Raw genomic sequence first — 27,627 nt, 5'->3', positions numbered from 1 at the left:
GAATTATGACGTGGCAGCTGGGGCAGTCTGTGACAACAGACACTGGACACTCATTGTAAGACGCCACACAACCATCAGAATTTGACGTGAACCTACTAGGTTTAACATGATCTCCATTTGTTTTTCAAGATAATGTATCTGAAAGAAATGCGGGCTGTCTTTGTTGACCCATTTGGGGCAACACAAGCACAACTCGATAGGTGCAGGGATGTGACAAGGTACGCACAACAGGCTAATGTTAACCACAGCAGTCATATTTCTAACTTGTACATGTGGATCACATAAGGCTGCTGCACTGGATGACATTCAGTACCTGTTCCTTTTCTTGTTTTTTGTACCCATCTGTTTTTTCTTTTTTTTAACATTTGAAAGAGCTCTGGTTAGACGGAAATGTCCAGCCATCGGCAAATGGACATGCTCAACTGTTGCCCATCCAAAACAGCAGGACCTAACATCCTGTGGCGTCTTTGTATGCAAGGTTAGTACAATGCTCATGGTGTATTGTACCTAAATGGACAGATTCTGATGAGTAGACAATGTTCAGCTTGCAGAACAAATACTGTCGGGGACAAATATATCTTTCCCTGTTGACGAGGAGGGGGTTGCCAGGCTCAGACTGGAGCTAGCGCTCTCTCTGCTCCAAAACTCAGGTATACCCGGGAAACGGCATTTGGACCTCCATTTGTGACAGTTATGTGTGTATCCACATTGTGACATATGTATTTATAGATGACATTTCCCAGCTATGTCGTGCCTGTGGTGAGGCAAGCTCAGGTGCAGAAACCGATGACTGGGTAAGATGACAGAATCAATACCTAAGATGGACGCACCTTGACTGGGTTACTTCAACATCACTGGGTGACATGTCACTTTGATGCACCAACAGTGGAATTCTAGTTCAGGTGACCTGCATGCCTCTGCACTTCAAAGACACTAGAGCACCTACAGGACGCATGGAAACAGCAAGTGATGCACAGATGAGACTGTTGCACAGAAATATGCAGTATCTGTACACTGTAACATGTTTAGTTGCTTTACTCAAGAGCCTGACTCCAGCTGAATGACACTGACAATCTACTTTTCCTTGCAGATTGAATGCACCTTCTGTGGGAAGTGGTACCACACAGTGTGTGTCGACTTCCCCTCTGCAGTAGGCGACTACAAATGTAGCGGGTGTTGAATGAACACAGAAGGAATTGACCCGTGTAGTCTTTGCTTACTGATTGTTTGTAGTGTTGACAATCCACATTGCTGGCATTGCATGTTTCAACATATTTGTGGGTAGATTTAGATGCACCACGTGTGAGTGCAGCCACTCAGCCTTTACTCAATGTGATCATAGCAGCAGGTGCAGATGTGTGTCACAAGTTAATCTAGTGGTAGGCTATGGTACTTGGCCACAGGTGGCAGCAGTGGACTGACCTGCATTGGGGACTGGTCCAGCTGCTATGTGGTAGTCAGTAGATGGGCTCCACATTGGGGATTATATGCAAGTTTTGGGGACTGTTTATTGCTGATCACTGTGTGACTGCTGTACATTCAGCGTAGCTGCCATCCCCTTACGGATCGTTATGAGATTGACCACACTTATGCAGACTGTATATCACATCCAACTCTGAAATGTTCGTTTGCAGAGGGGAGACACAGGCAGACTATGCTGGCGACATGTGAGTTACAACACTGGTGAAATATTGGTGTGTCATATATTTGTTCACGACATTTTTCTTATGGGCAAAAGTGTTGATATCAGGATGGTGATTCTTATGACTATGTGTATGTCATTTGGCATTTTGTACAAATGTAGGCTGATAATAAATACATGATATCATTTCATTCATTTCAAAGGTTTATTTGCATGACGCACAAACACACAATTGAAAGGTACAAATGTGCATGACACGAATTCAAACGTGCTGCAGATGTGTGTCACCAGTTGATCTGGCTGTAGGCTGTGGCACTTGGCCAGAGGTGGCGCTGGTTGACTCGACTCCATGTTAGTGCACAGAGCAAACTGCTCGCTTTAGTTGTGGAGCAAAAACGCTGAATTCGGTGAAATAAACCGTGCGAGTGGAACGATAACGACGACAAGGGTCTCCCGATCGTTTACTCTTGCTGTCCTGTGAACAACAACGGCGTGGTGTTACTTGTTTGCTGTTTTCGCGATCGCGTCGCGCATGAGGATATCACCAGGTAAACTCGCCACATTTTTAAACATTTTGTTGTTCAACAGCATCAAGACTGACGGAGTGTGTTTGAGATAACCTCACAAGTGTCACAGATGACACATTTGGCGTTTTTTTGCTGGTTTGTCGGTAGGAGCTACTGAAACGCAAGACTGCCACACATCTGTTCGACCAACGCCAGTTGATCTAAACGCCAGTTGATCTGGAACACCGGCCCCTCTCAACAGCTGCGACAAATCATCTGGAGAAATGGTAAGCATAGGAGACCAAACACTGAGGAACAAATCCTCATTTCATCCTATGATAACAGCATTTTCACCATTTCAGCCAATTCCTTTTGCACAATTTGTCTCTTGTGCTCAGGCAACATCTAGGGCCATGAACGCACTTTCACGGCAGACTGCGTTTCAAAGTGGTGCTCCATGAGAGTCATGCAGCCGGGCAGGGGGAAGAACACATCTGCAAACCGCTGTTGCAATGCAGGAACATCTGCTTTGTGTGAGATGTTCATCACAAAGCATCTTAAACACACTCTGTGAAAACTTCATGCCCACATCTTGTTTTTAAGAAAAATCAAACATCTTTGTCCTTGAAGATCATTTCAGAGTTTTTAATGAGCTGCAGGAACCCTGTTCAATGTTAGTGGAGAACAGCCAAGTCTCCTCCTGTGATAAAGCTCCACATGTACCACTGAAAACAGTTAAATTACTTTGAATCTGAAATCAGGGCTCAAACTACTTGTTGTGAGACCATTTCTTTATTTTTCAAAGTTCATCAAATATAGGATCAAAACAAATCACGATTTCATAATACAAACTTCAAATCAACAAGAAAAAGGCTGCAGAACATGTGGATCAAAATGAATTCATAAAAAAACAACATGTGGACTTCAAGAACACAGTAAACACACTAAAGTTAAAGGAGGAGCGAAAAATAGAGGTTTAATAGAATTTGAATTTTTGATCTTGTAACAGTTCTTTGCTGCCAATGTGAATACGAATGTGGTCTTTGCCTAACTGAATAAAGGTTACTCTGACTCACTGCTCCATCTTCTGGTACAAACTGGTATTACATGGAAGTACAGCCCAAAACCAGTTTAGCTTGAGTTTCTTTTTTCTGGACATAAAGTCACAGCAGGTGTTGTTTCAAAGCTGGTGGACAGATTTAGTTCATTTTGGAGGATTTAAGAGCAACTGCTGTGAAAATATTTGCAATTTTGGGAGAAAAGGTTCAAAAGAAGAAACAGCAAAAGTTTGAATATGAATAAAGAATTTAAATTTAACTGAGGTAACACATTAAATGAATACATTTAAAAAAAGAAGTTAATTTTGGAAACACTAAGAAAGTTCAAATGAAAGAAACTGAAATATATATCCATATCTGCAATTTTGATACAAAGTCTGTTTGGTAAAAAAGACATTCCTATAACTTTAATAATACAGTAACAAGTACAACTACTAAACACTACTGTGTCCTAAGGGAACAAAGGTTAAAATGTAACAGGGATAACATTTTAGAGAATTAAAATCCCTCAAAGGAAAAAACAAACTTGATATGCATATCTATACATGCAGCTTCCTAAATGTAACATTCAGGATTATTCACTGCAGGTCCAGAAATCAGAGCTACCTCATCAGATCCTAGTGTGACATCAGCTGACACTCTTTACAGGAGATTCCATCTGAACTCTGTGGAGCCTGATCTCAAGGTCTTTAAGTCTGAGCCTGAAACCAGAAGAGGATCTTTCTCTCTCTTCAGATTCATTGTGATCCAGTGATTTCAGTCCTGCATGATCAGGCTGATGTTTGCACAGAGCAGATAATGAAGTGAAGGCTTTTCCACATTGGTAACAGTGAAACAGTTTATTTACAGTGTGGGATAGTTTGTGTTCGGAGTATGAACTGAGATTCCTGAAACTCTTATCACACTGGTCACAGCTTAAGTTCACTTCCATGTGTGTACGTTCATGTTTGTTACGATGACCTGATTGTGAGAAGCTTTTGTCACAGTGTCTGCACTTGTATGGTGTCTCTCCTGTGTGGATTCGCTTATGGTTTTTCATTGAGGTCATGTCCAGTGGTGAAGGATGACCCACACTGGTCACAGATGTGCTTTTTGACCCCACTGTGGAAGAGTTTTTGTATTTTTAATGTACTTGTGTGTGGAAGCCTCTCCCACATTCTTTGCAGTAGTTCATTTTGTCTCCAGTGTGGATACGTTGATGTGGTTTTAGGTCCCGTTGATGATTGGAAGTTTTTCCTCAAAGGTTAAAAAGAAACTCTTTCCCACCACCACAGTGACGACAGGGTTGAGAACTGGATCCATCTGTGTTGCTCTGCTTTTTTTATTTTTATCCTCAATGTTGCCTGAAACAAAGAGCATCTCTGCCAACGTCCAATTACATTTTACTGTTTACATTATAAGACTGAGTTTACTGAACAAAAATGACTCTTCATTTTTCCCAAACAGTTCATTCAGTATAACTCCGTAAGTTTACTGATCAGACTTGTTCCAAACACTCGGGTTACAATTAAAAGAAAAAAAACGAATACAGCCTCACAGTAACTGCACTTGTAGAGTTACTTTCAGGTGTGGATCCGTCGGTGGTTTCTCATGTGATGTGGAGATTTAAAAGTCTTCTCACACAGGTCACATTTATAAGGTCTCTCCTCAGTGTGGCTAAACATGTGTAGTTGTAACTGTGCGTCTGTTGTAAACAGTTTCCCACACTGATCACAGCAAGAAACATCATTTCCAGTGTGAATCCGTAGGTGACTATTTCGGTACTGTTTGTCGCTGAAACTTTTTCCACAAAAGTTGCAGCTGTACGCCTTAATTCCAGAGTGGGTAACTAGATGCCTCTGTAAGTCCTTTTTTTCAGCAAAAGCCTTACCACACAACTCACAGCTGTGTGCTTTAACTCCACTGTGCACGATACGGTGTGATTTTAAGCTTTGATAATGGGTAAAAGACTTTCCACACAATTTGCAGCTGTAAGGTTTAACTCCACTGTGGACGTGTTGGTGTGTTTTAAAGGATTGAGCGTGGGTAAAAGACTTTCCACACAAGTGACAGTTGTACGCTTTAACTCCACTGTGGATAAGTTTGTGTGATTTTAAGCTTTCAGCCCGGGCAAAATCCTTCCCACACAAGTCACAGCTGTACGCTTTAACTCCACTGTGGATGACTTGGTGTATTTTTAAGCCTCTAGCCCGGGCAAAATCCTTCCCACACAAGTCACAGCTGTAAGGTTTAACTCCATTGTGCATGACTTGGTGTCTTTTTAAGCCTCTAGCCTCGGTAAAAGACTTTCCACACAAGTCACAGCTGTAAGGTTTAACTCCACTGTGGACGAGTTGGTGTTTTTTTAAGATTCGAGCCAGGGTAAAAGACTTTCCACACAACTCACAGCTGTAGGGTTTAACTCCACTGTGGATGAGTTGGTGTGTTTTTAGGCTGTCACTCCGGGTAAAATCCTTCCCACACTCATCACAGCTGTAGGATTTCTCTCCCTTTCTTTGACGTTTGTCAGCCTCCTGAGAGCGCTGACTTCTTGCTCCATGTTGGTCCTGCAGTGACAGAGATAAAAACAGAGGCACTGAGTGAAATGCAGTCGCGGAACGAACTGAAACTCCCTCCGTCAGTGGAAACAAACATGTCAACAAACACATTGTTGGTGTGTTAGCACCACCTTCTGGTGATAGTATCACATTACAATGATGTGACACAATGAGAGGTGTAATGAAAATTACATTATTGAAGAAATATATAAGTGGAGAAAATCTTTTACTTCATAAAATATTTTGAGTTCAACTGATGATATTGTTGTTTCAATATGTGCTGATAAAATATGATCTTTGCATTTTCTTCTAACTTCTGTGGTTTTTGGTTGTGAATGTATATTCTGTATATAAGTAGGAGCCCAGGATGCAAAAGACAAAGCTGCTGTTAATTGTGTTTTAAAAACCAACCAGTTGCACACACAGTTTCAATAACAGTGTAACTGTGATGTTTTTCTCACCTTCTGTGTTGAAGTCATTCTTTCCTCTGTAGTGGCTGAGCTGAGTCCAAATGGCTGAAATTGTCCTTCTACTGCTCCACCAGACTCCTGTTACTCAGCTGGGACACAAAAAGTATATAGACATATTTTACCCCTTACAAAAAGAAGCAGAGCAAATAAACATTACTACACTCCTCAGTGCAGGGCTTGCAAAATCTCAAAATCCCTGGTAACCCTTCGGGCAGGGAAGGGTTTTTGGTAGCCCAAAACAAATTTAAGTAGCCCAAATAAAAAAAGAGAATAATTTTTTGATTGATGTTTTGTTTCCTGTTTTGTTTGCTTTACAATATTATACATTAAAGTATAATATTGTAACAGAAACATTAATCAAAATTTAAAAAAAAAAAAATTACAACACTGTATAAAAATTACAATCATCAACTCAAATACTTGGTTCTAATTGAACAGAAATTTCTATGAACTTGTAAGAACTGTGTAGGACATGAATCAGTCTGTGTCAGATCCTGAATTTAAAATTTCCACTGAAGTCACGGGTAAGAGACAAGTGGAACCAAGATCTAGGCCATTTGCTTTTTTGAAGTTTGCAAAGACTGCTAAATCGTGCCAGTGGTAGTTCACTCTTTGCAACATAGTACGCTGTTCTAAACAGATTTTTCAGGTTTATTTTTAGTATGTTATTTGCAATTGGTGTTTGTTCTGGGAAAGATATTGCAGACTGAGCAATAATGCATTTCTTATGGGTTCTAATGGGGGCCTTTCTTAAAATGAATGGTCCCAGCAACAAAGGCACTTGTCGACTCAGAAATCAAGGGAAAACCAACAACACACCCGGCAGAACATTATGTTATTTACACGGATGCACATAAGTGGTCCGCATGTGCGCATTCGCTGTCAAAATAAAAGATGCAACGCGCGTTTGCGTCCATATAAAAGGCACTGTTTTTGTCTGCTGGAGTGGGATTCTCACGGCACATTCCACACCACATCTCTGTGCGTTCATCATTTGCTTGAAGCCAGCTCACCTCCTGCAACTACTTTTCCGAGAATACGTGCTTCTTTAGTGGTTCGGACTCCTTCTGACATTTCTTCTGCCGTGGAGGAACACGACAGTAATTGCTTAAAGGACCTTGCTTCTTCGACATCTTTAAAAGTTCTAAACAAATGTCTGGCCTCCTCCTGAAAATATTATGAACGCAAACATGCGTTGGAACTTTTCATCTGGTTTTATTTTGACAGCGAATGCGCACCTGCGGACCACTTATGTGCACCCCTGGTTATATAGCTCATCATATTGCAGCCACAGAAATTCTTTTGTCCATGAAACCATAAAGCTGCACTTTCTTTTTGCCTTATAGTCTGATTTGTCATAACTTCTCCGTTTTGTGGTAAGCTTTTCTTTGGCTGTCACTTCTTCACCCTGACCTGTCTTATTTGGCTCTGCAGAACTAAAATATATATCCTGCTGCTTTTACACACGCACTCACATAACGCTCAGCGATTCTCTGTCACTATACACAGTTCGCGCGATTGCAAAGTGAAAGCAAAAAACAAGCGCAAATTCAAACGCGATTTCAATATGTCACATATTGACAGTGGCTCACCGATGCCAATGACATAACTACCCAGCTACATTTCCGAAGGGATGCAAAAGCATTGACATATAGTTTTCCTTCCTACGATAGCCCGATGGGCAGGGCAGCGATAGATTTTGGTAGCCCGACTGGAAAAATCGCTTGCCCCGGGATGTCGGGCTAGCGATTTTGCGAGCCCTGGTATGGATTTGAACGGAACAGATCAACAGCAATAGCATTAATGAATGCTATTGAAAACATTTCATCAGAAAATATAATAATAATATATACTATAGGGGTATTCATTGATTTAAAAAAAAAGCTTTTGACACTCTGCAACACTCCATCTTGATTTCTAAGGCTACGTTCACACTGCAGGTCTTAATACTCAATTCCAATTTTTCGATCAAATCCGATTTTTTTTTGTCTGCTTGTTCACACTACAGATGAAATGTGACAGCAAACACGCTCCTGTGTGAACCCTCAAAAGCGGCCCACATGCGCAAAAGAAGACATTACACAACGCGGTTCAGGCCCAGACCAAACCGTTTGTTTGACTGATGGCCCTTAATATAAAGACTTGTTTTGGACTTTACATTTCCCCAACTTTGCCGTAAGTTATTTTGTTATTTACATATGGCCTAATAATTATCCTTATTGCCGTTTTAGAAATCTGCAGATTATACAGTATAAATAAAATGTTCACGTTGTCCTTCCAACAGTTTCACTAACATCTACACGGGATGGACAGGAAGCGTTCGCGATGTCTTCTCAGGCACTTCTCCAGCGCTGATAATTGGCGTCCATCTTCTGTCAGTGACGTAAAAGATGGATTTAATGCGACATGACCATTCAAACAGCAGTCGCTTTCTAAAACATCAGATATGTATCGGATTCAGTACCACATATGAAAGTGACCCAGATCAGATTTGAGCCGTTCACACTGTCATACCATGATCAGATATGGGTTGCATAGGGTCAAAAAAGTCGGATTTGATGCGCTTTCGCCTGCAGTGTGAACGTAGCCCAAATTAAGTACTTGTGGTGTGAGAGGAATACTATTGAACAGGTTAAGCAGTTATTTAGATAATAGGTTTCAGTATGTGCAGTGTTTAGGCAATTCATGTGATAGAATGAAAATAGAGTGTGGGGTCCCTCAAGGTTCTATTTTAGGACCAGTTTTTAATTTATATATAAACAACGTTTGTGATGTGTCAAAAATGTTCAATTTTGTTGTTTGTAGACAAAACAATTTTTTTCCTGAGAAAACTTGAAAGAAATGGCTAAAATTATGGTTATTGAAATTTAAAAAAAAAAAAATTAAAAATGATTTGATGTAAATAAGCTAACGCTGAATTTGGAAAAAAGACAGTTTATGATATTCAGAAACCATGTAAAGGAGGAAGAGATAATATTATCTATAGAGGGAGCATTAATTGAAAGAATGACAGGTTTCCATTTTCTGGGTGTAATAGTGGATGACAAGTGGAAACCTCATATTGAACATGTTAAAAAAAGTTGGCTAAAAGTATTTACAGTGGGGCAAAAAAGTATTTAGTCAGCCACCGATTGTGCAAGTTCCCCCACTTAAAATGATGACAGAGGTCAGTAATTTGCACCAGAGGTACACTGCAACTGTGAGAGACAGAATGTGAAAAAAAAATCCATGAATTCACATGGTAGGATTTGTAAAGAATTTATTCGTAAATCAGGGTGGAAAATAAGTATTTGGTCACCTTAAACAAGGAAAATCTCTGGCTCTCACAGACCTGTAACATCTTCTGTAAGAAGCTTTTCTGTCCCCCACTCGTTACCTGTATGAATGGCACCTGTTTGAACTCATCATCTGTATAAAAGACACCTGTCCACAGCCTCAAACAGTCAGACTCCAAACTCCGCCATGGCCAAGACCAAAGAGCTTTCGAAGGACACCAGGAAAAGTATTGTAGACCTGCACCAGACTGGGAAGAGTGAATCTACAATAGGCAAGCAGCTTGGTGTGAAAAAAATCAACTGTGGGAGCAATCATCAGAAAATGGAAGACATACAAGACCACTGATAATCTCCCGCGATCTGGGGCTCCACGCAAGATCTCATCCCGTGGGGTCAAAATGATCATGAGAACGGTGAGCAAAGATCCCAGAACCACACGGGGGGACCTGGTGAATGACCTGCAGAGAGCTGGCACCAAAGTAACAAAGGTCACCATCAGTAACACACTACAACGGCAGGGAATCAAATCCCGCAGTGCCAGACGTGTTCCGCAGCTGAAGCCAGTGCATGTCCAGGCCCGTCTGAAGTTTGCCAGAGAGCACATGGATGATACAGTAGAGGATTGGGAGAATGTCATGTGGTCAGATGAAACCAAAGTAGAACTTTTTGGTATAAACTCAACTCGTCGTGTTTGGAGGAAGAAGAATACTGAGTTGCATCCCAAGAACACCATACCTTCTGTGAAGCATGGGGGTGGAAACATCATGCTATGGGGCTGTTTTTCTGCCAAGGGGACAGGACGACTGATCCGTGTTAAGGACAGAATGAATGGGGCCATGTATCGTGAGATTTTGAGCCAAAACCTCCTTCCATCAGTGAGAACTTTGAAGATGAAACGAGGCTGGGTCTTCCAACATGACAATGATCCAAAACACACCGCCCGGGCAACAAAGGAGTGGCTCCGTAAGAAGCATTTGAAAGTCCTGGAGTGGCCTAGCCAGTCTCCAGACCTCAACCCCATAGAAAATCTGTGGCGGGAGTTGAAAGTCCGTGTTGCTCAGCGACAGCCCCAAAACATCACTGCTCTCGAGAAGATCTGCATGGAGGAATGGGCCAAAATACCAGCTACTGTGTGTACAAACCTGGTAAAGACCTATAGTAAACGTTTGACCTCTGTTATTGCCAACAAAGCTTATGTTACAAAGTATTGAGTTGTATTTTTGTTATTGACCAAATACTTATTTTCCACCCTGATTTACGAATAAATTCTTTACAAATCCTACCATGTAGATTCATGGATTTTTTTTTCACATTCTGTCTCTCACAGTTGCAGTGTACCTCTGGTGCAAATTACTGACCTCTGTCATCATTTTAGGTGGGGGAACTAGCACAATCGGTGGCTGACTAAATACTTTTTTGCCCCACTGTATATCCTGGGTAATGTAAGATTGTGTGTGTGTGTGTGTGTGTGTGTGTGTGTGTGTGTATTAAAAAAAAAACCACCCAGCACGCCCCTGCGGGCGGTTTATCCTTCAAGCTCGGGTCCTCTACCAGAGGCCTGGGAGCTTGAGGGTCCTGCGCAGTATCTTAGCTGTTCCCAGGACTGCGCTCTTCTGGACAGAGATCTCCGATGTTATTCCCGGGATATATATATAAATATATTAGTATAGAGAACACAGTAATAGGTTGTATATAAAATCTAAATTATTAAAACTAGAAGATATAGTGAAATTATAGACATTAATTATTATATTTAGGGCAAAAAATAAAACACTACCTCTTAAGTTACAAAGTGTATTTGTATTGTGTTCAGAACATGGGGAGGGAAGAAGGAAGTTTTATTTTAAGCATCGGTTTGCTCGAACCACACAAAGGCAAATGTGTCCAACAGTCATCGGCATAAGAAACTGGAATTCTCTCAATGATCAACTCATGTGTTGTACAAAGGTTTCTCAATTTAAAATCTGCTATAACAATAAAACGATAAACCAATATGAAGAAGTTGAAAATAACAGAATTTAACTGTAGACAAAATTATCCTTTCAGTTTGATATTTAGTGGTATTGCTCAATGTTGAGCATATTGTTCTGTTTGTTTTGTCTTGTTTTGTTTTGCGTAGAATATTGTCTGAGTATAATTTTGGTTGCCTATTTGTATCATCACAGATAGGGGGAAGGTTTTAATGAGGTTTTCCTGCTCCTTTTCCTGCATGGAAACAGTGTTACTTTAATTAACAGGAAGGTTGTGGATAAGAAATGAATTACTGCTGTACAATGTGTGAAACAAAAAATTAAATAAGTAAATATGGACTTCCATAGATCCACAAAGGAGTCCCGCTCAGACTCATCGGTAGCAGTATAAACTCAGCCAACTAAGTTTATACTGAACCTCATTATCATCCTAGGAGTTTAAAAAAAAACCCATTTCAAAAATCCCTTTGTTAATGAGGAATTGAAAAATTTTACAAATGGAGAATTTATTCTACAATTCATTATTCAAGCACAGAATTCTTTATTTCGATGTGCGTGGCTCTTGTTGTCCTCCATATGGGGGTGTCAAAAATCACATTAGAAGTGGCACACATCACACGGGGGTACCTGTTGACGGTGTTAACAACACTTTTACATTCACTTGGTGAACTTGCAAACGCTTAGGATTTAGCTGAACCTGACTTTAGATGTTTCTGAAACAAGAAGGACAAACTGATTTCCTCTCCTGATATTGAGAGTGTAGTATTGATATTTTAACCTTTAACCCTTTACAGCCGATCGGAGCGGGCATGCTCTGTTTTGCGTAACTATTTTTAAATCCCGGTAGCTCTGCAACCACGTAAGCTAGCGCAATCATTTTTTTTTTGCATATGAAACTGGAGGAGTTGTAATTACATCTTATGCCATCAGCTTGTCCTAGGTCACAGTTTCCTTCCACATATAGCTTTGCAAAAACTGCATAAAAATCACTTGCAGCAACAAGAACATGATATTCCAGAAACACGCTTCGCCGATCCGATCAGCTGTTTGTAACACTTCCTACGTCCATCAGCGCGAACTATCACATGACCGCATGACCTGCCCGAAACCGGAAGTGATGTCATTTTGCGGAAATGTAGTTTTTTTACGATCGGGGCCTTATGAGCCTATACTTGTGTTTTTAAAAGTTATGTTTGAGTTTATGACTTTCTGTGTCGTTTCTGGGATGCTCAGGACTCATATTGCACTGCTGGAAATAGTTTATTTTGATGCATATGCTGTTATTTTGCAAATTTGCATTATAATATTTATTTTCGTTTTTCCTGCAGTATATAAAAATTGGTGTATTTCAAAAATAAAACTATGAAGACACTTAAAATAAATTTCCTGTGGTGGGAAACTAGTTTGTGCAACTTTTTTGTATTTACAGTTTTGAGGGATAAGCCTCTTAAATTTCTCTAACTAGAAATATATGTTAAAAAAAACCAAAAACGATTTTCAATTTTTTTTGTAGTTTATTGCACTTTTTTGCAATTTATGTAATTACTATGCACTTAATGCAGACATATTATTAAAGTTTGGGCTATAATGGTTGTATTGATGTATAGCAACTTGAAATGCTCCCAAAAATGGCTCCACAGCATGTAAAAATATAATATAAGCTCTGGCGGACTTGGTTCTATGGTAGGTCTTAAAGGGTTAAGGAGCACAAAATGTATTAATCCTACTAACACATACACGCATGCAATGAAGCTGTGTTTCTGATTTTATGGTTCACTTAGTGGGATGAGAAGCAATATATGAACTAGTGGACTAATATTATATTAGGAAAGATGATTGAATTATAGCAGGGGTGAACAGAATGCAGCAGAGGGATTAAATGAGTGAGACTAGTAGATTCTTAGTTTCTTGTTCCTGGTGTGTGGGGGAGGTTTTACCATGACATACACCTTGTTACTTGGGATTGTTTGCCATTTTTGCAAACGATTCCTTTATCGATTCCAATGACGTCACCACGTTGCGGAGCGTCAGTTACCTGGCAGGAAACACGGCTCAAACGCTCAAAAGTTTGGTTATACTTTATGAGAATGGATGACAACAGGGCAACTTGCAATACTTGCCAAATTTATATTTCATTTAAGGGATACCCTCACCTATGGCCACGAGCTGTGGGTAGTGACCGAAAGAACAAGATCGCGGATACAAGCGGCAGAAATGAGCTTCCTCCGAAGGGTGGCTGGCCTCTCCCTTAGAGATAGGGTGAGAAGTTCGGCCATCCGGGAGGGACTCAGAGTAGAGCCGCTGCTGCTCCACATCGAAAGGAGTCAGTTGAGGTGGTTCGGGCATCTGACAAGGATGCCCCCTGGGTGAGGTGTTCCAGGCATGTCCCACCGGGAGGAGGCCCCGGGGCAGACCCAGGACACGCTGGAGAGATTATATCTCTCGGCTGGCCTGGGAACGCCTTGGTGTTCCCCCGGATAAACTGGAGGAGGTGGCTGAGGAGAGGGAGGTCTGGGCCTCTTTGCTTAGGCTGCTGCCCCCGCGACCCGGCCTCGGATAAAGCGGATGAAGATGGATGGATGGATGGATGGATGGATGGATGGATGGATGGATTAAAACACTACAAATATGCAAAAGCATTTGCTCACAAAACACACGATAACCTTAAATGAATGTCGTGTCTTTAATCCCGCTCCGGACTCGTGAATCAGCAGCAGGGACATTACTAAATATTCTTGTGTAATTGCTACAGAATAATTTATGTTATACTTTGTTATTGCTACAGAAGAATATTTATTTTATTATTTTACATTTACAATTTTTTTTCCTGGGGACCCTGTGACACCTGATTGAAGAGCCGTAGGCTGTGGATCTCTTAACATCTCACTGTTGGGTTTGTAAGGCCATGTTACTCCTAAATTTCTATCTTGTTCAAAGAGAAGATATAAAACAAAGTTCTAAGCTAATCGACCTTAATGTTCTCATTTAAAAAAAAAAAAAAAAAGAATCGATAAGAGAATCGATAAAGAATCGAATCGTTAAACAGAATCGAAACTGGAATCGGAATCGTGAAAATCTTATCAATACCCATCCCTAGATGTATGTATGTTTTTTCAGGAACAGGAAGATGACAGCGACATCCTAGGGTCGCATGAACTTGTGGGCTATGCAGACTTAATCTTGTAATTGTTCATTTCTGTGTGTATTTACCGTGTGCTATGCTATTTTCATGATGTGGTGCCAGATTTCTTTTCCTATGTATTAATAATATCACATTAGTAATAGTAATATTATTTCCTCACTTTAGTGTTCACCAGTTGTATGCATTCACATAGAATGTTATCACAAGTGGGCCCCATGTTATTGCACCTTCACAGTGGACCCATCGTAGACTGGAAGATCTCCAGAAATCCTACTTTAAGGGAGGTGACATGTGGTTGTAATTTTTCTCCGATCCATCCTTTATTTCCCTGCGTTTGAAGGATGGGTGAGATTCAACAATTGTCATAGCGCAACAAATTTCATAGCGCAGTGGTTGGCGTGGATAATTTTTTCGACCCCCCCCCCCCCCCAAAAAAAAAACAAAAACAAACAAACAGCGGATGGTTGATGTGGGGCAGCCGAATAGTAAACTTTTAAAAGTAGGGCTGGGCTATATCATGCCGCTCATGGTAATACCGGTATAATGTTGGGCAACGATAAGAAAATTAAATACCCCGATAAAATAAGGGTAAAACACGCATGCACATTTCCTTTGTTTTCATACGCACATGGCTGGAAAAAGCACAGCGGTGACAGAGAATGAGAAGGGCGAAAGCGGATCGTTGAATGAAACGGATGAACCAGAATTGGTTTGTAAAAATGTTGCAACTTCAATGGCGTGGAACTGGTTTAGCTTTCGTCCATTAGATACACAACAAAGCACTATTTTTGGTAGCGCGTGCTAGCGGGCCACCGTTATTACTGTGTTTTTTGGAAAATACAGCACAACACTAAAATCAATCCTTTGATTTTTCTGAAAATTGACAGTGAAAATAGTGAAAATACATTGACAGTTGTTTTTGGTTTTTTTGCACTAATAAAATTGTGGAGTTGTAAAGTATTTTGTCTAGCGTCAATTATATCATTATCGCAAATTTTCTAATTATATTGTGATAAATATTTTTTAATCATATAGCCCTGCTCTATTTAAAAGTACTGAATGCTATGCCGCTTATTTGATTGCAAATGTTAAAAAACAAAGAACATTAAAACATGACTGTTGGAGAGATGTCAGCAAAGTTATGTGACATTAGTGATGTTTGAACAGGGTGGGCCATTTATATACACCGTAATAAAATGGGAATGGGTGGTGTATCAAGTTACGTTGAAACCAAGCACACCATTGTTTTTTTTTGGGAGACATTACCAATAAGTTTGATGTGTCACATGGCCCTCTTCTTATTGAAAAAACAAAAGTTGTATCCAAGATGGCCGATTTCTAAATGGCCACCATGGTCACCACCCATTTTGAGGAGTTTGCCCCCTCGCATATACTAATGTGCCACAAACAGGACTTTAATATCACCAACCACCATGTACTTTCAGCATTAACATGGTTTTAAAGCCTTCACTGTAAAATATATAGTATGTAAATCTTACAGAGAATGTCTTGATTTTATGGATAATTAAAGCCAGTCATATATCCACAAACACAGCAAGCTGAAATCCACTGAAAACAGTCGACTGAAAACAGTCAACAGCTGACTGTGAGAGAAAGTACTCGGGGCCTTCAAGTTAAACACTATGAAAGGCACATCAACCACACTTATACAGACTGTATATAACAACCAACTCTAAAATGATCATTTGCAGAGGAAAAGACACAGACAGACTCTGCTTACAGGATGTGATGTGACAACACTAATGAAATATTGATGTGTCATATTTGTTCAAGACGTTTTTCTTAACAGGGGTGGTAATTCCCATGACTTTGTGTATATAATTTGGAATTTTTTTTTACAACTGTGGGTCAAAAATAAATACATGATATTATTTCATTCATTCATGGTTGATTCTAGTCCATGTTAGTGCAAACAAAGTAAACTGCACGCTTTAGTTGTGAAGCAAAAACGCTGAAATCGGAGAAATAAAACGTGCGAGGAGAACGATAACGACGACAAGAGTCTCCCGATCGTTTACTCTCGCCTTCCTGTGAACAACACCGGTGTGGTGTTAATTGTTTGACAATATCACCAACTCGCGACATTTTTAAACATTTTGTTGTTCAACAGCATCAAGACTGACGGAGTGTGTTTGAGTTAACCTCACAACTGTCACAGATTACACATTTGGTGTTTTTTTTGCTGGTTTGTCGGTAGCAGCTCCTGAAACGCAAGTCTACCACACATCTGTTCGACCAACGCCAGTTAATCTGGAACACGGGCCGATTTTTTGTCCCAGTCCAGCCCTGGATGCATCTGGAGACGGTCCTATTAAGTCCTATTCTAAAGGCTGATTGCCCTCCCCCACGCTTGTACCTGTGGCTTTCTGTCCTGGGGGTGGGGGCTGGTTGTTCTCCTGCCCTGCAGCCAATCCTTTTGTTCATATTCAAAGACCGTTTTTCTGTATGTATTCTTACCCCCTAAAACCCGTCGTATTGTAATGTTGCAAGCAATCACAAACTCTACAGTCTGTCTAACTCCAATGTATACCAAGCAATCTATTATTATCAACAGAGCTAAAAGCTTACCTTTAGATGAGCCCACAAACCGAGAGAAACTCCGTGATGAAGCTGGAAGTCTTAACAAACAGATCAGGGAGCAGAGACCCACGTGGTTCACGCTGATCTGAGCTAAGATCCAGGAAATAAGGGTGTTCAGATCGATGCAGAAATTGATCCCAACGTTGGTAGTGGTATATGTTCCTGTAAGTTTACTACTTTACTCCAGTTTCATGAAAAAGTAACTCTCTCTGCTCGACACCTCTCCTGCACACACACACAATTTCTCCGCCCCTTTTTCCCGACTCTGCCGTGATTTGTTACTCGGTTTGGTCACATGACTCACTTGCGCAACGTAACCACGCGGGGTGTAATTTCAAAATTAGCGCTTAGCGCTTTGGAGTTGACGTCACGCCGCAATGCATTGTGGGAGCGCAGCGCCATTTTCGGGGTCTACGAATCAAAACAAACACACTGGTTGTGTCCAAATTCATGGGCTGCATCCTCCTTGTCACTACCCGATCCATACCATGGCCGGGAGAGAAAGATGGCGGAATAAGCGGTTGTACAATCTGCGGGTCTGATTAAGAAACGTGATTTTGATGTCCTGTAAAATACTTTACTGACAAACTGTTACTCCAAAGGAAGTAGAACGCAAGCGAAACCCCCTGGAAGTTACTTTAACAGACCTTCAGGCAGACACAAAGATAAACTTAGAGCGATAAAAATGGCTAACCCCAAGCTAACAGGTAGCCTCTCCGACCATGATTACAACCTTGCTGCTATGCGAGAAGCATGTGAGGATGAAGATATAGAAGAGATGGAACTTCAGAAAGAGATCGGAAGACCCATAGGTGACCACACTCCGTTACCAAGTCCCAATCCCAAAAAAATGAAAAGCAAATTAACTGAGAAGCAGGTGAGCATCGAGAATGTATATGAAGTTTTACTTGGCTTCACAAAGAGATGCGAGGAAAGGTTTGATTCGCTTGAGAAGAAGTTGGAAGCCTTCGAACAACGCATTGAAGTAAATACACAGGCGACCCAAAAAAACAGAGAGGAAATTGACAAGCTGACGACGAAGGTGGAGTCGCTGGTGAAGGAAAACAAAGAATTAAAGGAGAGCTGTCGGGAGAGTGCACGTTACCGCAGAAGATGGGACCTCAGAATTTTGGGTCTGACAGAGAAGGACAACGAGAATACACGTGAAACAGTGATCGGCATTCTAACAAGAGTGGTTCCTGTATCAGTGGAAAAACTGCAGCTCATGATTGATACAGTACACCGACTGGGGAAGAAAGACAATGCAGTGAGCAACAAGGTGCCAAGACCAATCATCATACAGTTCACCATGAGGACGGCAAGGGATGAAGTATGGAGGAAATCCAAAGAGGCCAGGGTCTGCAAAGAACTGAACATAAAATTTAAAGAAGACTTCTCCAAAGAAGACCGTGAAGCTCGGATCAAGTTGTGGCCCAAGGTGCAGGAAGCTCGAAAAAACGGCAAAAGAGCATTCCTAAAGGAGGGTTATGCAATAATAGACGGTAAAAGGATCGATCTGTGAGATGCACTTGAAGAAGTCACTACAAGTTAACCATAAAATGTGGGTATGTATGTGTGTATATATATGTTTATATATACATATCTGTTAAAAATACACAAATAAAAAATAGGAGAGGGTCAAAAAGCAAAGCCGTAGTTAAACGTGGGCTATCCAGAGCTAAAATTGCCGCATATATAAAGGGGTAGTACTGTGATAGGGTCGGAGTACTGTTATGATTACATAGGTAGGACACTAGGCTTATTCCTGCTTCAAGCACCTTTTTTTTTCTTCTAGTAAGTGCCAAGGAAGCCGTTACTGTTCTTGTTTTGTATTTTGTTCTTGCGTTTTTGTTTTTTCTTTATCTTATAGATGGCTGTTCTATTAAGTTCCTTAAATGTTCGAGGCTTAAAAAACAATGTCAAACGTAAGGCCATGTTCTTATTCTGCAAGGAAATTAAGGCAAACATTTTGTTTTTACAAGAAACACATTCTGGTAAGGAAGAGGAAACATTTTGGAAACATCAATGGGGAGATAGTATTCTTTATTCACATGGTACTACTCACTCAGCAGGAGTTATGATCTTATTCAACAAATTTGCAGGGAGAGTTATTGATCATAAAAGCAACGGAATGGGGCATTGGATCATGGTGTTGGTAGAAGTCTGTGAACAGAAAATTATTCTTATTAACGTGTATGGAAACAATAACAGGTCACTAAATAGAAATATGATGTCTAACTTAAGTAAATTAATTGCAAAGTGGAGTACTACATATGGTTCTACCCAGGTGATAACTGGAGGCGATTTTAACCTGGCTCCTAACTCATGGCTTGACAGACAACCACAAAGAGGAAATCAACCAGAACACGATAGCATTATTTGTGACTTTTGTACGACAACCAATATGATCGATTATTGGAGGATGACAAACCCAAATACGAAGAAATATACTTGGTTTAGTCCATCAAATAAAAACGTATGTTCAAGATTAGATTATTGGCTTGTCTCCCAAACAGTATCATCATATGTTACGAAATGTGAGACCCAGTCAACCCCACTTACTGATCATTGTCTGATAAGTCTCTTATTATCTCTACGTAAACAACAAAGATCTGACAACATATGGAAATTTAACAATAGTTTATTACAAAACGAAGACTTCTGTAAACAAGTTAAAGAACTTAAATCAGAAATTAACAATATGAGCATGACTAATGTCAGTAAATGGGAATGGTTTAAATATAGTGTGAAACAATTAGCTATAGAAACGGGAAAGAAAGTGTCTGCCCTACGCGTATGTGAACAGAAAAATCTAATTGAACAAATTCATTTATTATGTGGTAAACCCTGTAGGACTGCGGAAGAGTCAGAACGCTTACAATCTTTACAAAATAAGCTAGATGAGGTGTACTTGATTAAAGCTAAAGGAGCGTATGTAAGGTCTAGAGCCAAGTGGATTGAACATGGAGAAAAAAATTCATCTTATTTCTATAGTCTAGAAAAGCGTAGACAAACAAAGAAAAAAATAACTAAATTGAGTAAGGATGGTACTATAATTGAGGAACCAAACAAAATAAGTGAGGAAATTAACATGTTTTATAGTAATCTGTATAAATCAAGAACTGAAAAAGAAAATGCAGATATCTTTTTTGATATGATTAAAGATCAGGTCAAAAAATTGGAAGAGGATGATAAAAATTGGTTAGAAGAAGATTTGAAAATATCCGAATTAGATACAGCTCTAAAACAAATGAAAAATGGAAAATCGCCTGGAATTGATGGTTTAACGATTGAATTTTATAAAACCTTTTGGCAAGACATTAAAGATTTGTTATTTAATGGCTTTTTGGATTGTTTAAAAAATGAAGAACTATCCCCAACAATGAAAACAGGATTAATAACCTTATTACCCAAACCAAACAAAGATTTACAAATGCTAGACAATTGGAGACCCATAACACTTTTATGTAACGACTACAAATTATTAGCCTTAGTATATGCAAATAGGCTTAAAAGCGTCTTAACCAAATTGATTGATGAGTGCCAATCAGCGTTTATTAAAGGAAGGCAGATTCATAATAACATAAGATTAATATTAGATATGATTGACTATCGATCCTTTATTAATTCAGAAAGTTTAATACTATTTATTGACTTTTTTAAAGCATTTGATTCAATAGACCATAATTTTTTATTTAGATCTTTAGAACTTTTTGGATTTGGAAACAAATTTTGCAAAGTGATCAAACTGTTCTACAAGCAAATTTATAGTTATGTTTCGCTCAATCCAGGCATAACATCTAGGATAGACATATTCTGTGGAATTCGACAGGGTTGCCCAATTTCTCCAAAATTATTTATTCTTTGCACTCAATTAATGGCTTACCTCATTGTGAACCATTCAGACATCGAAGGAATAAACATTTTTGATATTGAACTGAAAATAAGTCAGTTTGCAGATGACACAGTAATATTTTTAAAGGATAAATCAATACTCGAGAAAGCATTGAATGTCATTTCAATTTTTTCTAAAGCTTCAGGCTTGTGTCTGAACGAAATGTGAACTTTTGCCACTTTATGATTGTTTGGAAAATAGCATGAGGACGATTCCAGTGAAAAATGAAGTTAAGTATCTAGGCATCTATTTAGACAAAGACATCAACACTAGAGAATCAAAAAACCTAAAAGACAAAATTGATGGCATGTCCAAAACACTAAATCATTGGTTGACGAGAGATATTACAATTTTTGGACGCAATCTATTATCCAAATCAGAGGGCGTCTCAAAGATGGTTTATCCAGCATACTCACTATACATTACCCCGAAAAGTATTAAAAAGATTAACTCTATAATCTATCAATTCATTTGGCGCAATAAAACACATTACATTAAAAAATCACAACTTGTCAAAGATTACGCTAAAGGTGGTATAAAGTCAATTGATTTTCAATCAATGGTTGGAGTATTTAAAATACAACAACAACAACAATCTTTATTTATAGAGCACATTTAAAAGCCTTGGATAAAAATAAACTGGATAAAAGCCTTCCTCTTGAAACCTGACTCCATATGGTTCCATATCCCAAAAAATATTTTCAAAAAGGTGGGAGGGTTGGATTTTCTCCTGAAATGTGATTTTGATATATTGAAGTTGCCTGTGAAACTGTCAGAATATCATAAGCAGGTCTTGTCTTATTGGAAGATGGTGTTTGCCCATAACTTTTCACCACATTGCTCCACCTTGTGGAATAACAGGACAATTACAATTAATAAGAAGTCATTGTTTGTTGAAGAGTGGTTTGAAAAAAACATAATCTTCATAACAGACTTACTTGATGAAAGGGGTCAGTTTCTCTCAGTGGGTGTTTTTAATGCGAAGTTTAACATTCAGTGTTCCCTTAGAGAATATGACAAGGTTTGTAAGGCAATCCCCTTATCTCTGTTGAGTTTGATTCAAGGTTATTTGTATTACTCTAAGGCACAAATTAGTCTACCTTCTTTACATCTAAACCAGATTCCTTTGACGGATAAAAACTGTAATAATAAAACCATGAACAAGATATTTAAAAACAAATTATTTCACGACTTTAACAGTAACACAAAACTAAAAGGGAGTAATGTTAAAATAACGAACAAATATACGCACTTTTTAAAATGGCCTATCCCCCCCAAAGTCAAAGAAATGCAATTTAAAATAATTAATGGATATTACCCAGCAGCTGCAATGCTTAAAAAAAGGTTTGGGTTTGAGGTAGAGCCATGTGGATTTTGTTCACAAAATGCGGAAAGTATTGATCATTTGTTTTTTTCCTGCTCAGTAACAACTGACTTTCGGCAAGATCTAGTAGACTGGTTGAGTATAAGAGTAGATGGGATGACCCCACTGACTCCAACACAAGTTTTATATAATAATGGTGATCCATCTAAGGAACTGTCCATGCTACACAAGGTGGTGATAATTATGGGCAAATACCACATACACAAATGCAAATGGCAAAGTAAAAGACCTTCCCTAACTGTATTGAAAATTGAATTAAAATCTTTTTTGTCATCTTTAGAATTACTGAGGGATTCATGTAAAGAGGCTGCTTTGATATGCGACAATGGGACTCAATCTCTATCCTTTTAATGATTGTGTTTTTGGTGTACTAAGTAAGCCACATGTATGTTAAAGTGTTCGCAGAAAGGAAACTGTTATATGTCATAAAAATGGCCTTCATATATTTATGTATATGTATATATGTGTTTTTGTTTTTTTGTTTTTTTGTTTTGTTTTTTTCGTTTGGTTTCTTATTCAACCTTTTCAAGATGTTGTTGCACAAATGTTGTCTCCCAACGAGAGATTGTAATATGTGCATAAATTTAATTAAAGTATAAAAAAACAAAACAAAAAAAAAAACAATCCGTACCGGAAACCCTTTCGGTACCCCGCATGCGCAAATCTTACGTCACTTCCTCTCTTTGCCAACATTGCGACATTCAATATTTTTGAATGATACCGTTAGCGCCCAGTTAGCTCCTAGCATTTCTCAACAGCTCTGCCTCCTTTTCGACTGCCCGGGACATTTAAGCAATGGATAATCCGTATACAAAGAAATTCATGCTTTTCTCCTCAATAGAGAGCGTCCCCCGATTGAGCAACAGCGCCGTAAAATAAGAAGAATGGCGCCTAATTACAGAGTTAATAATGCAGACTTTGTAATATCTCACGTGTAGATTCATCAGCCAGATTAAGTGTTTACAGTTTGTTTACAGTTTTTTTTTTTACAGTTTCTTAATTGACAGTGACAGCGCACATCATCACTATTCCAACAATCCTCTCCTCACAGACAAGCATAAACACACTCGACTATCGCTAAATCAGATTTAACACACGTTTGTAATGACGCCAATTCAGTTTATAATAGGGTTCATTCGCTCGGTCAGCAGGTGGCGGTATCCTCGTACACTGGGGAGTAAACTGCCATTAAACGAACAGAAGAAGAAGAAAACATCTGCACATGCGCGGTACGGATCGGGTAGACCCGATTTTTTTTTTTTTTAATTAAACTTTATTTACAAACAACAGTTTAACATACAAGGCACCATCATTAATCCGATTATGTTACATCCTCGGTTGAGCATTATAGCAAAACAAACAAACAAACAAAACGAACAAAAAAAAAACCAAAAACAACAACAATAAGCACAAAGTTAAAAGAGTTAGCACAAAAATAAAGAACAGTCATTGAAGGATTCGAACCAAAGGCAAAAACTAACGTGCAAAAAAAGGGCAGTCGTGATTATAAAATAGGGAGTTTTTTGTTTTTTTTAACATAGGTTAAACTCTTTAAATAAAACAACAAGTTTATGGGCTTTCTTGTTATTCACAAGTTTCAGCGATTTAGCCCAGAGTTTAAAGTCATTCAGCCATCTGTTTATACATGGTTTAGCTTTAAAGTATCTGCATTTGTGAATAAAAAATTTTCCCATTAACAAAATCGTCCTAATCAACAGGTCAAAATCTGCATTCTCAGCAAGTATTCCAAATTTTATTACTGTCACCGTCAAATGTGGTAACTGAATTCTCCTGGACTGTAGCCAGCTCCACATGTCAGTCCAGAAGGAGTGCACTGATTCACAGTTGAAAAACAAGTGATCCAGACTTTCAATATCATTTTCACAAAATGTGCAGGCGTTCACATCTAAATTAAATTTCCGTCTTAAGAATTCATTGGTTGGATAAACCTCATTAATGATTTTAAAGTGAACCTCTTTTGCTTTAGGGGAAAGAGGAAGTGAAATATACTTTTTTCTTATCGCCTTAACCTCCATGGTCTCAAATTCTTTAAGGATATAATTTCTTTTAACCGGATTAGGGAAAATTTCGTTTATCAAAATATTCCTGATCACTTTGTTTGTAAACCTGCTGTCACCAAATTCAACTCCAGCTATGCAGAGCTGCCTCAGTCCAGGAGAAATTTTAGAGTGCACAATATCTTCTTTTATCATTGATCTCAAAGGGACTGGAATGGCTTTCACTAGGGATTTATATCTCTTAACAGTACATCTTACATCAAATTTCTCACAAAACGTCTCATGCTTTAATAAGACCCCATTATCATCCATAAAATGAGCTACAGCCCAAATCCCTTTAGATCTCCATTCATCCACGTACACAGATTTCCTACACAAACGAATATACCTGTTGTTCCATATAGGGGTATTGTGAGGACTAAAGTTATGTTTGTAGATTAATTTCCAGTAGAGAAGGACCTGCTGATGGAAAGCTGAGAGTTTAACAGGTAACGAACTGCAATCAAAGTCACAACGTAACAAAAAGTCTATTCCACCCATTTTGCCAAAAATCACACTGGGAATAATGTTCCAAAAGGAATTTTTGTTCCTAATGAAAGATCTTAACCATTTCAATTTTAGTACACCATTCATAACATCAAAGTCAATGGCATTAGCCCCACCCTCTTCATAATTCTTAATCATATCATTTTCCTTTATATAATGACATTTGTTCCTCCATATGAACCTAAAATTAAGATTATTTATAGATTTAATTAGTTTTGGAGATATGGGCAGAGAAAAGGCTGGATAGATTAGTCTGGATAGACTGTCCATTTTGGTTAGCAAAATTCTCCCAAACAGAGTTATGTCCCTTTGCAGCCACCTGTTTAAAATAGACTTACACTTTTCTATATTGGTGCAGATATTCTTATTTTCAGTTGATGTCTTATCCTTGCAAATTACAATGCCCAGATACTTAACCTCTTTTTTAATCTGTATATTATCTATTGCTTTCAGGGTACACTCATGCAGAGCTAGAATTTCGCATTTATTAATATTCAGCTGTAGGCTGATCGCCTGTAAGGCTAAAGGAATCTGGTCTTCATTTTTTAGAAACAGGGTGGTATCATCTGCGAGCTGACTGATTATTATCTGTTCACCCATCACAGTTAACCCCTCAATGTGACTGTTTTTAATCAAAATAGACAACAGCTCAGCAACCATGATGAACAGAAGTGGTGAGCTGCTACATCCCTGCCTTATCCCTCTACCACGCGGGGTGTAATTTCAAAATGAGCGCTTAGCGCTTTGGAGTTGACGTCACGCCGCAATGCATTGTGGGAGCGCAACGTCATTTTCGGGGTCTACGAATCAAAACATACACACGACGATTACAAGATGCTTAAAAGCAGCTCAAAAGAGAATGGATTGTATAGAGACTGATTTCGTTCAGAGGCGAAGCAGCGGTACTTGCAGAAAATGGCGTGCATTGGAAATGTGGACCCGTATGAAATACGGCCGTGGAGTGGAAACCAGGGATGATTTTAGCCCATTTTTGGGGGTGCTTCAACACCCCCAGAAATGAATCAAAGCACCCCCAAAGATTTCTTACTTTGTTGACAATATTTGCTGTTTGTGTGACACACTACTAAAAATATAAAAGCATACAGTACTTGGCTGAGACGTAACACTTTAACAACAAAAATATAGATAACCTCCCCCCTCCCAAAGTGGTTTGTTCCAGCTCGTCTCTCCTACTCTGACTCTAGCGTCCTTTCTGCCAGAGCGATGGTGGCTGAGAGGCAGCGGAGCTGCGGTGTGAGTGCCTGGCTTAAAACAGGACATGTTGGCTGCATTTAACCTTCAGTTACTCTTTATATAGTTAGGTAAGAGTCCGACCATGTTTCTTTTTAGCTGAAAAACATTATAGGTAACCTGCAGTGTTGAAAACGTGTTTTCCGACGATGTTTGCTACCCTGCAATCCGTCCTGCTCTGTAGTAAAATCAGCGACATTTGACCGTCCTGTTGCTAACATTGAAATTTATACAGACTATTTAAAATCTAAAACGTATAATTGTCTGTAGCCTACTGTTGTTACCACTGTCCTGTTTGAAATGGATACTAACTAGCTAACTGACTGAATGCCCATTAACCTTATAACTCCTGTTGTGTGTGTGTGTGTGTGTACAGAGAGACAGCCAGGTTCATAATGGATATAAGGAAGTTTTTTCAAAAAAAGGAGCCACATTCAGGTAAAAGTGTAAAATCAAATGATTCGTTAATCAAGAATAATGTTGGATCAGTGTTTCAATGTTTATATCTTTTATTAGGTGTACATGTGGTTTGGTTATTTCCCTTTTGGTTGAAAGTACACTGAGACAGGACTTTTTTGTTAGTGATCTTAATAGTATTTTTTTATATTAATGTCATTTTTTCATCTAATTGAATACAATCTATTTGTGTATGATTGCCAGTCCAAAGAGGGAGAGAGGAAAGAGGGAACGTGAGGAGAAAGTACAAGGTCAGGATGAACTGTCATTTAATTTCGTTGTCTGTTTAATGTATGGTTTATAACTTATATCACTGTTTTTTACTGGAAAGCACTTTGGTTACCCATGTTGTTTTAAAGTGCTCTATAAATAAAACTGGATTAGATTTGAATGAGGAAGATAACAGAGAGAAAAAAGAATGGAATATGGTGGTGAAGTTAGATGGAAAAACTGTTTATTCAAAAATAACTAAATGAATGTATTGCAAGATACTTTTCTGATAGATTTCATGGATGCTTTGTGTGCTTTTAAAAATGCAGATTGATACATGACTTTATGACTAAGGTACCTGTAAAAGTGTGATCTCAGAATAGCCTGTAATAATTTTTTTAGATATTTTTATATATAGAGATTGAAAATGTGACGTCACTCAGGGGTAAAACCGCAAAGAATTCTGGGAACTCGTGGCAAGAGGTACTAGCGCACGCAGGCTTTCAATTGAAATCAGTTATACAGCGATAAAAAGAAACACAAAAAATGGCAAGAAGCTGTTGTATTATTAACTGCAATAGCCGGTCGCATGACAGCCACGGAAAGCCGACGGGTAAAGAGATCGGCTGTTATCGGATTACGTCGTTGAAGAGAAATTGTTCGAGC

At 39.0% G+C, this 27,627-nt stretch overlaps 1 pseudogene; it reads right to left on the bottom strand.

Moving 5' to 3' along the window:
* Positions 1-898: 898 nt before the first annotated feature.
* LOC113015133 (zinc finger protein 239-like) lies at positions 899-17,492 on the bottom strand (annotated as a pseudogene).
* Positions 17,493-27,627: the final 10,135 nt, after the last annotated feature.

Source organism: Astatotilapia calliptera, chromosome 3 (assembly GCF_900246225.1).
Source record: "Astatotilapia calliptera chromosome 3, fAstCal1.2, whole genome shotgun sequence".
NCBI classification, from domain to species: domain Eukaryota; kingdom Metazoa; phylum Chordata; class Actinopteri; order Cichliformes; family Cichlidae; genus Astatotilapia; species Astatotilapia calliptera.
Note: the sequence above shows the minus strand (reverse complement) of the source record. Positions and strands in the feature narration are given on the sequence as shown.